The sequence below is a fragment of the Dermacentor silvarum genome, chromosome 2, assembly GCF_013339745.2.
Source record: "Dermacentor silvarum isolate Dsil-2018 chromosome 2, BIME_Dsil_1.4, whole genome shotgun sequence".
NCBI lineage: Eukaryota > Metazoa > Arthropoda > Arachnida > Ixodida > Ixodidae > Dermacentor > Dermacentor silvarum.
The window spans coordinates 58,727,993-58,738,910 of NC_051155.1; the positions used below are offsets into that span (position 1 = coordinate 58,727,993).

Below are 10,918 nucleotides of genomic sequence, written 5' to 3' on the forward strand. Positions count from 1 at the left end.
AACACACTGTGCAAAGTCGAAAAACACAACACAAGAGAACACGCAAAACGGTAGTTAGAACGCAATACTACCTACTGGTTTATCGGAAGTTATTGACGGGTTATTGAAGCTTGCAGTCACAATATATCCCTGCAATGGAAGATTACCTGCACGTGTATTGACGGGTATGAAACCACCGGATAAGGTTCGCAGAATGTACCGCAGCGACAATCGGCCGGTCCTGACGCCACCGAGCCCGGGTGTATGGTCGTCACCATAACTCGCTTCTCTCCTATATTGGCAGGAATTCTATGCTCTAGCAGATAGAGTAGAAGGCCGGCCCGATAAGGCCACTTTTGAATAAGGACCGTCTATATGCGATACAACCGCCGCCGCAGCGACAATATGTTATCATCCATGAAAGATACGTCGCCTCTAAATAGCGAAATGGAAGTGTTGATCGCGCAGGCACTCCCTACTTCCTTTGGGCTTCCAACACATCAGCGGGGCACAGGTTTCTACTCCTTACTCATTCTAACTTACGTGTCGGTCGATTAGCGTGGAGGCTGGGCTACAGGAAGGCCGAAGTGCTGCGTGAAGGCCAAGACACGTCGTTTGCAAACCACGGAGAGCTGGCGTTGAGAGCGGTGTAATGGGGAGTCCTGTAATGTATAGTCCCTAACGGTGCTAGTGCTTGACTGTAACGTGCTTAGCACCGATACATTCCGCGTTCCGCGCTCATAATGTTAGAATTGACGGAGTGACCTGACAGGTTTCCCAGAAAGAAAGATTCGCAGTTCTACAAGAATTGGTCCTGGTCCGAGGGATTGTACCTGGGACCAACGTCTTTGCGTGGCGGTCGCTCTATATTACCGTCTGAGATCAGACTAGAAGATCCCAGCGCGAGGGTGAATTGATAAACAACTCGAAGCACAGGCACACTGAAAATGGCAAATGAGTCCTGCGGAAGCGGAAGGTGGAGCTGGGCTTTACGGAGTTTATTCTCCATTTATGTTATTTTATACATGCAATGCAGTTAACAAATGGACTTGCAGTCAACTGAGCAGCTTGTAGATGAGAAGTTACCGTAAGGCAATCGCACCTGGCACGCACGCCACGATAATGACAGTAAAGAAATACAGGAAGACCACGTCATCAGATGTTGAAGGCGCCATGAGTTATACCACAGCATCGGACATCGTTTTAAAGGGAAGCTTACTAGATCGGGAAATTGGGCTGGCTGATTTACGCTGAGCAACCTTAACTAAATCGTTGAAACAAATTGTAGGCTGACTAGAGGCGAGGCGTGCTCAGTGCATGTCGGAAGATAGTTGAGCAGAAGTTGGCTGCTTCATGCGCTGGCTCACCAACTAGTGCCTCTCCGCAGCAGCCGTTTCTTGCGTGCAGCCGAATCATTCGGAGCTGTCGCCACTTGCATCTGGCTTTCTCCTTGTAGACCCCAATAAGTGCTCCTATTCCTTCTTTATTCGCGTGAAAAAGTACATTCAACAACATCGAATACTAAATTATCGACTCGAACAGCAAGGACTTTTCCATTCGCATACGAGATTTAGAGTATTTGCACACTCCCATTAATAATACGTGAAATTTCACGATTGGCTGACATCTGTTCTCGTACGAACGCCTTGGGAACGTTTTCGTGAATAGCAGCCCTACTCCTTTGTACATTAGACTGTTTTAGCTGAGCGCTTGCTGTCCGCTCCGCTCAGACCGGCATATGCTAGCAAATGCCACAACCCGACACATCCGCTTAGCGGGAACGATATATATTGCGCTTGCGCACGACGCTCATACCGGCAGCGGAACGAAGACTGGATCCCTCGCTCCGCTACAAAGCCGACTGAGCGGAGCGTGACAGCATGTCTACTTGGCCTCTTCGTCGTTTTGCAGCCGAGTTGATAGCGCGTCGCTCACGTCTCGGCAAGACGCGCTTATCAAATGCGAAATGCACGCAGTTCCCTGCAGTATCTCAAAGCGGGAAATCTGAGCGGAGCGGAGCGTAAGCGGCGCTCTGCTAAAACTGTCTATTGTTAAGGCATTTATTTACCTTCGATCGTTGACTCTGCGCGCAGCCTCGCAAGCATGGATCCGCCGCGCTACAACAACTCGACAAACTCACGTATGCTTCTTCCTTTCTCTTTCTTTTTTTTTTTTTTTTGCGATAAAGGCGGCTGCCGTTTGCACAACAGGCGCGGCGTTCTATAGGGTTCGCACGGCAAGCGAGAACGGCTGCGCCGACGCGTTTCGGATTCATGCCGAGACCGAGAGCACAAAAAAAAAAAAAAAGTAAGAAGAAAAAACGTCCGGTTAGAAAAGCGGCGCAGTCGAAGGAAGGCGCGCTGAGAACCAAAGAGAAGCTGAGAGGAGGAGGAGGGCAACTACGAGACGGGGGGGGGGGGGGGGGCGCAGAGCCTAGAACTCGCGCTGCGCATGCATAAGCGATGCCTCCCCGCCGCAAAGTGACGGCTCCGGGGCGCGCTGTCTGTTACTCGCGGCAGGAGAGGCCTCTCGTTACGTGCGCCAGGCGGTGTGTGTACGCGCCTCGGCGCATGCGAGCCGCCGCTCGCGCAGCACAGCCTTCCCTCCTCCTGGCCACCATCTCTCGAGATGATGACGAAGGCATGCGCATCGCCGGCTGCCTGCGAGGGGACTCGGAGGAACGAATTCTTCGCTAGCGCCGCGGCTGCTTGGAAACCCCCCACTCTCGCCGACTGCTCCTGTCTGCGGATCTAGAGGCGGCGACGAGGCACTTCGGATTCCGCACGTGTTGCTGCTTCGTTGAGCCAGCCCGTTTCCTACGTCCCTGCGCTCCTTCTCTCTCTTCTCCCACCTCTCCCCTCCTGCTCCCATCTTCCACCCAAAGCCCAATACTTCGGCCTTTAGAACCCAGCTGCATTGAGTTCGTTCCGCACAACGTGGCTTCGCACGTGCGCGAGAGAGGTCCTTGTCACCGCTCGCCGTGCAACACTAGGCGACGGTGTTTCGGTTTCCTACTTTCCCCTACGGCCTTTTCGACGCCAAGATGGGTACAAGGGGCTCGAGCGCTCTCTCCCCCTCTGCACGTCTAGAAGCGCTGCTCGCTGCGGTCGTCGTGGTCGCATAATTTCTGAGAGCTCACAAAGCGAAGTAAGGGGAAAACTGCTCGTCCCTATAGATAGTATTCATGTGACGTCACGCAGCCATATCTCACCGCGCTGGTACACTAAGATGGCCACTACGATGACATCAGCGCAACGTATTATCACGCGCAAACTCTTTTGCTTTTTCACGGCGATTGTTTTTCACCGGTTTATCATTGTTATCGCTCTGACGTTCGGCGCAAGATGCGCTTTTGTTGCTGTCATGCTGTCATATTCCTTGCTTACGCCCCTTCTCGACCTGCTGGTACCCCAATATGGCGTCCACGATGACGTCCGTGCAACCTATGTATAGTACGTCGAAATTGCTGCGTCTTTTTCTCGTATTGTGACTGTCGATTCACAATACGCGGAATGCATGTGCGCCTACGCCTTACTCCTGAAGAAAGGACTCTGCAAATCAAAAGAGTCATTTCGTAACTAGTTGGGAGAACCTGGGAGAAATGAGATAAAGTAAGCACGTGGCTAAGGGATATATGGCGCATGACACACTCGTTGTCTTCTTTTCCGTCGTGTAAATGTGTGCGAAGTATGTTCTTTCCCAGTCTGTGCATCAGTCCTTCATTGATTTGAGAGCCTAATTGGCCTAATCATGGAAGGACAACGAGGGAGAATGTAATTTTGATGTGTCAAGGCAGCCTGGCAACGGAGCGGGCTCATGGATGTATGACTATATATAGCGCAACCCGAGCAAAGGGCGCGCGTTGATGGCTTGCGCTCACTGTCTGAGGGCGCACCACACGTCGTCTCCGACAAGCCGGCAGTGAAATCATGATTGACCCCTTGTACCTTCAGTTTTGTTGCTTGTCCAGTGCCATGCGTGCAGAACAAGCAGGCAGCGGGTCCAGATGAGGAGTACTTGCACAGTTGCAACGAGGAGCGCTGTGTGTTCGAGCTTGTCTTCCTATGTCCTTGTGTGTGTGTTGCGTGTTCGAGGCTTTGCCTCAAGACGTACGATCTCCTCCTAGAAGACTTCTTCGCCTTACAGTTCGTGTTCAGCGGCACAGTAGGAACCATGCGTCACAGGCATGCGGAAGCAGAGGTTTGTAACTAAGGGGAAAAGATGCGTTTAAACGAAGTGCCTTCCACTAAGTGGCTTTCGGAGAGTCAAATGTTCTCGTACTGACCCGGTAATGTTCCGTAACTGATACTAATGAGGTGAAAAATACCTCCTATCATTTACACACAGAAAGTATTCAAAAGGCCGATACCACATGTTACCTGTATGCGCTTTTCCCTATAAACGCACGCACGCACGCCGCGTCTCATGCGAGACCGTCAACCTGTGCCGTGCGAATGCATACTTGACGGTACCCGGGGTTCTGCTGGAAGGAAGCAGAGCCTTTTAAGAGCACCAGGAAAGACCATGTTCGATATCAGATAAAATTTTTTATTGATCTATTTGTGAAGGCAGAAGCGTTTAAGCTGCACCTCCCATTATAAGTTCCCCGTGTTCTCTGACATGATACTTTCACGCGCCAGCGGGGCGCATACGATTCATTAGGAAGATTTAAAGTAAGCAAGCAAGGTACGTTTGTGAGAGCGAATCCTTATGCGCAGCATGGGTACTAGCCACAAGGACTAGGCCACCACCGATACAGTTGCTACGTTGCTTTCAGTGTCCTCGTGGATAGCGCCGCTTTTGCACATGCTGTCTGGCATGGATTCCGCACGGGTTGCAGATCCGCCAGCGACGGCAAGAATCGGTGCTGTAGTTGGTGCGCATCCATAGGTTTTGTGTTTATCGCGAAGGAACACGGACAAAATGCGGAAGGGCTGATTGCGTGTGTCCCTCTTAGTTAGCGAGTGATCTTGAATCTTGCTGCTCCTTCTTCTAAGAAGAAGCAAGAGCCGAACCGAGAAACTACGAAGCTTTTTCTCAGTAGTACCGAATTCCGGGCCGTTTCCGCAGTGTCTCAACAAATTTCTGCCAGATATTCTCCCTTATTGCTCTTCCTTCCTTAAATCTGTTACCTATCAGACCTGATTCTCTTTAATATGTATGCCCTCGCTTGCTTTAATTACCAAATGTGTTCTGCGTTCACGTCCTTACTTGGTAAAACCTAACAGTCCCGACTTCATTTCGTTGCTCATAATGTCTACTGATGCCATGGCAATGTTGAGCCGTAGGCGAAGGCAGTGTACCTCATTCCGCTCCGACTGACACTTCCCGAAACAGTCTATCGCAAATAAAATAATTCCTGATATGCGCGCTGGCCAGCGACGATGGCCGGTGACTCCCTTTCGAGGCAATGCAAAGTCACGATTCCCTCTTCTTGCACAGGGTGCACCGAAATGGCCTGTCAGCCGTCTCAAAGCTTGCTTCTCTAGTCCTTCATCATATTATCATTCATACGGAATTCACATCAAGTATTTTTATTCTGTGGTTCATCAGGTATGTTTTATTCCCTATAGCCCTTGTGGCTTTAGAAAGCATACAGGTATATTCTTAACCCATTAAGGTACACGGGGGACATGCGTCCCTGAAATTGAAAGATGTCTCGATAAATATGTTTTGCCCCTGGAAACCTGTTGAGGGCAATTTGCCGAACTAGATAGCTTCCGTTAACGAAATATATCACTTCGGTTGACAATTCTCTATGACAAAACGCTGACGAACCGTTGGTGGTTTCGATCGAGCACAGAAACCCCTATGTCCCTTGTACGGAGCGAGTAGTTTATTCGATTCCTCTGACAAGGTATATATGGGGCAGACGGGCAGAGGTCTTTAATTTCTGAGGTTTTACGTCCCAAAACCCCGATCTGATTATGAGGTACGCCGTAGTGGGGGACTCCGGCTTAAACTAGCTTACGTATGAATCATTTTGCTGGCATTAAAAACTGTAAAAAACTTGCGTCTTCTTTTAATAAATGTCGAGTATATCGCACACTAAAGGCTGGGTACACGGCGAGGTGCTGTACCAAGCGGAGGTTTCAGGGTATCAGCGCGAACACTGCCTTCTCTGAGAAAATAATTCCTTACTCAGGAAGTATCTCGATCGGCACCCACACCTTACGTGTGTGTGCAACTTCGCAAATTTTATCCCACGGCCCGCATCACAAGGTCGGTCGTATGCGTAAGAAACGTTTGTTACGAGTTACGACAGCAAGATACGACAGTGACAATCTTAGCCAGAGAGAGACAGAGAGAGAAACATCCCGCGAACGAAAAGCGAAGCCGATTTCAGAGCGCTTGGAGCACGATCCGGTGCGCCGTTTTGCGAAAACTACGAATCGCGCGCATTTCATTTTGCGGACATGAGGCGCCATCTATCAGCGGCAGTGGCAACTTGCGCTTCTTGTCCTTGTTCCCTCTCCGCCAGCTGCCCATTCATAACGCCCCCGTTCATTCAGTCCGATAACTTGCTCTGTCTCCCCTCCACCAGCACCTAAGGCGAGAATCGGAGTTACGCTCGACGCGGGCAAACGCAGAGGGGGTTGTGGTGTTGGCGCATGTAAATAGGCGCATGCACGGCAAGCGGACGCATGCACGGCTTAGAAAGAAAGGTGCATGAGGTGAAGCGAAGTGACCAATGAAAATATCGGAAATTTTTATTCGAAAATGCACATTCAGCGGCATACAACGACAGATGCAGCACTGGTAAAATCCTCGCCGCATTTATCAATACAACACACCTCGAATGTTTCTCTTACGGTGGTATCTTTGCTTCCGGCAATAATTCTAACGTCCCCAAATCGTGGCTCACGTATTCGTCCATTAACATGCGTCGCGAAGCGGACGCCGTCTGCCTTATTGCAATTTTGTACATGTTCCACCTTCTCTCATTCACACAGCGACCAGTTTTCGTTTAGCTGCGGCACGAAATGCGTATTTATATAAAAAACATTGCGAGGCGAGAAGGTGGTAAAGACTTCCGACGCTGCTCGACGAGTTTCCCGTTCTATCTCGATGAAATTTGTTCCACTTGAGAGAGAAAGTTAAATTATAGTGAGTGGGGGAATTGGAAGTTTAATTTAAGACCCAACCATATTAAAATGAAGTTTCAAATATTGGCAAGCTTGAAAAAATAAATAGAAGCACAATGTTTGCGAATTTGTAGCTCTCCACCAAAAACAGGTATCGCCGTTCGGTGTTCCGCATCCGTTAGAACACCCAAAGCGGACCAATCTTGTGTACCAATTTATATCTTACGTGAATTTGTTTTCTCACATAATAATGGTCTATTCCGGAGCCATGTATCATATATCAGTGTTGTCCGCTTTATATGTACATTAGATGAAATTTACATAATTGTGATAATCTTTTTATTGCTGAATTACAGAGTTGTAAAGTTGATAATTATGTCTTCTGAAAATTTGCAATTTTCAACTATCTTTCTTTAAAATTTGACGGCATAAATATAAAATTCGCTACCAACAGTCACCAGATTTTAACTATCTCCTCTAAATGCAATAAACCGAATCAAGTTTGGTACAGTGGCTGCCGAGAAACACGACTTCACCTTTCTCATGTATTTAGATAGGAGCCTCCGAGCTAAAGCTTCCTCTTAAGATTTCTGCAGAGCCAGGATGACGTCACCACTACGCAGCTTAAATTTCGCAATTTCAACATGTTCCCTAAAGTGAACAATTTAAAATACAAAGCACAGCATCAACAGCCCAGGATCAATGGCTGCACTAAACAGCTTACTTGCAATCTAGCTATTCACACTACCCAGTCGTAGAAGTAATGCTTACAAAGCAATGCTCGAGATTGTTCTTTATCTGAACATCGTTGTACACCGCTCCGTAGCAGTTGTCACTTTGTGCCTCTGTAAGCGGGCGAATTCATACAAAATGGTCGATCACGTCATCGGTGACATGGTGAAATTTGTAGTTATCCGGCCTGTCAAATGCATGAGTCAGGAACAACTCCTTCAAATATCTGCACTTCAACAGAAATACATTTAGTAGGGATTGTGGTGGCCGCGGATTGTTTTTCTAGGAGTTCGGCTTTGACAGAGCCATAGGGCGAGTGTATGCTTTATGTACGCGGGAGCTTGGCGGTAATCATTGAGGCAACCTACATCACGGTGTCGTAGATCTCGGAAGCCATGGAGTTGGTTAATACTCTTCTGCAGCGCTCACTTGATGACGTATAGCACAATTCAGTACTTCTATGTACGCTCCCTAGCTGATTTCAGAACTCTTCGGGTTTAATGTGGATCACAAAATCGGTTGCATATTTTGTTGTGCTACCTTAAATATTACATGCTAAAGCCAATTTGTGATAGAGAAAAGTAAAATTACAACAAAATGTTGTTATTCTTTTGCAGGCAACGGCATGCGCTGATGTGGTATCACAGCCGTGCATTTGTCTACTGGAGCTCAAATATTGTGAAGTAAAAAGTGAAGAAGAAACCTAAGATTTGCTTAGGTAAATTTGGAGATATTACATGATATCTAATACAATCGGTAACTCTGAAAATGATCTAATTTCACGTATGGTGCGCCCTTCTTAATTAATCTGCTTGGGAGTCACGCGATCCTGAACCATGGATGGCATGGAGAAGACAACCAGTTCTGTTCATTGTTTAATTTGCCCTTGTGTACTTTAAGGTATAATGTAAACGAACAAAGAAGTACTTTCATATGGGTATACTCATTCTAATGAGACCCCTTAGAAGCATATTGCAGAGCGCCGTTATAGAAATGTTATAGATGTTATAGAAAGATTGCAAAGATTTTCGTTTTTCGATGGGAGACGGGCGAAGACGAGGCATGAGTGTCGATTGCTTGGTTGGCCCGTGGGTACTTTAAAAGCTTCTCTTCAGCCCCGCAAGAAACAATTGTTGTCTTTTCTGATGTTGTGGGAGTAATGGTAAAGGCCCCGCTTCAGAGCCGTAAAGTACTTGATTCGAGCCCACGTAAAATCCATGAACTGTCTTACTTTATTTTCGTTTCCGAAGCTTCCAGCATGATGTCACAGATGGTCGTGATGTTATAAGCAACCGTGATGTTACAGGGAGGCCCCGATACAGCTGCGGCACGGAGAGCAAAAAAAAAAAAAAAGAAAGAATTCAGGCAGAAACTATCTCGGGATGATTGTCGATTAGCATTGAAGCAATGTAGCCCCACACCGTATTGCCAACGCGGAAATGCGTCATGTTTGAACCGGGTTCTCCTCTTGCGCTTCCGTTCATCCGAAGCTCGGCACATAGCCAGTGGCAACGTTATTAGAATAAATTATTCTAGTAACGTTACACATACGCACAGATAGATAGATAGATAGATAGATAGATAGATAGATAGATAGATAGATAGATAGATAGATAGATAGATACTAGAAAGCGCATGTGGTATCCTATAAATGCTAATCGCATTAAAACACGAAGAAAATTTAGGGGCAACCGCTTCTCGCAGGATAAACTCAGCGGGAGGGCTCCGCGGTCTCGCGACATGCATCGCCATGCTCAGAACTTCTCCGTACGCACGCCTCTGCTCTCAATGCTTCCTTCACCACACGCGAACGTCACAGTAGCCTCAAAGTTGTCGCTCCGTCCACGTGGCATATACCATCAGGTTATGGGAACTTTTCATCTAAGCGGAAAGCGTAGACAATTATTGAAGTGGGAACGGAAACACAATTGCGCGTATCTTTGCATAGCAATTAACCGAAACGATTAAAAAGCTTTCGCTTTGCGTTGATGGGATGGAGTGCATGGGATGTAGCATAATTTTCTTTTTTACTTGATCTGGAGATGGTAATGGAGCTCCCGAATACCGATTACAACTATGCGCCGGTAGCAAAGCCACGCTATCTCCAAAGGTACGCATACATATCCGCTGACAAGGACGTCGCGCCATCGTTGCCGCTGATACGCTATCTCGTACACGGGAACTGACACTGCAGCCCACTCGCGTGCAGTTTTTCTTACTTTGTTTATCTGTGTGATAGGCCAGAAGCGCATCTGTGCGTTATTAGAGAAAGACAGCGGACTTGTGTGACCGGGCAGAATAACAAACCAAGTGCCAGCGAAGCTGATTCATTTCATTTAAGTAGTGGAATTAGGAATTTCTCTTGCTTGTAATTAAACCACATACTTTAAAACGTTGCATTCACATATGACTCACCTGTTTAGTCATTGCCCTTATATATATATATATATATATATATATATATATATATATATATATATATACACCATTCGCTCTGAGGCTGGCAATGCATGTATCACCGAGAAGAATGAGTCAGTGCCGCGCGAGTGGCGGTCAAGGACGTTTCTTAACCTTAGGTCTAGCGTAATCTCTCCAAAAGTGCCGACTCAGCAGCTGTTAGCGTTAGTACTTATCAATATGTCATCAGTGAGTAGTGTTGAAGTAAGCAAAAATTTAAGAATAAAAAAATTACAAAAAAAACGTGGCCTGCGCAGGGATCGAACCTACGACCTTCGCGTTATTAGCACGACGCTCTAACCGACTGAGCTAGCAGGCCGACGCGTGCGTTCATTGAAATACAGCTGTTGGATGTATATGCTTCAGTGAGTGCGGATTTGGTGTTCAGTTCCGTTGGCTGCGGCGTCGGAAGGCCCTTTCCCGGCTTCCCGGATGCTGGCATGAACGCCACTACTGGTACAGTCGAAGGTAAATATACCTTGTAGCGAAGCTTCCATAGAAGCCCATACGTTCAAAACATGGCGGTTTATCGGCAGTTCATAGGGCTTATCGCCATCTGTGTGACGAGGGAACACTTCCGGCGGAAGAAAAATTAATGTGTGAATTCCTCGCTGGCGTAACCTATTTCTATAGCTGTTAAAAACAGAAGTGACGTCAGTTTGTTC

General features: G+C 47.4%; 1 non-coding gene across 1 annotated transcript; it reads right to left on the reverse strand.

The window, feature by feature from the left end:
* Positions 1–10,498: 10,498 nt before the first annotated feature.
* Trnai-aau (transfer RNA isoleucine (anticodon AAU)) lies at positions 10,499–10,572 on the reverse strand. Its single transcript has one exon. It is a non-coding gene; the product is annotated as a tRNA-Ile (tRNA).
* Between the last annotated feature and the right edge of the window lie 346 nt (positions 10,573–10,918).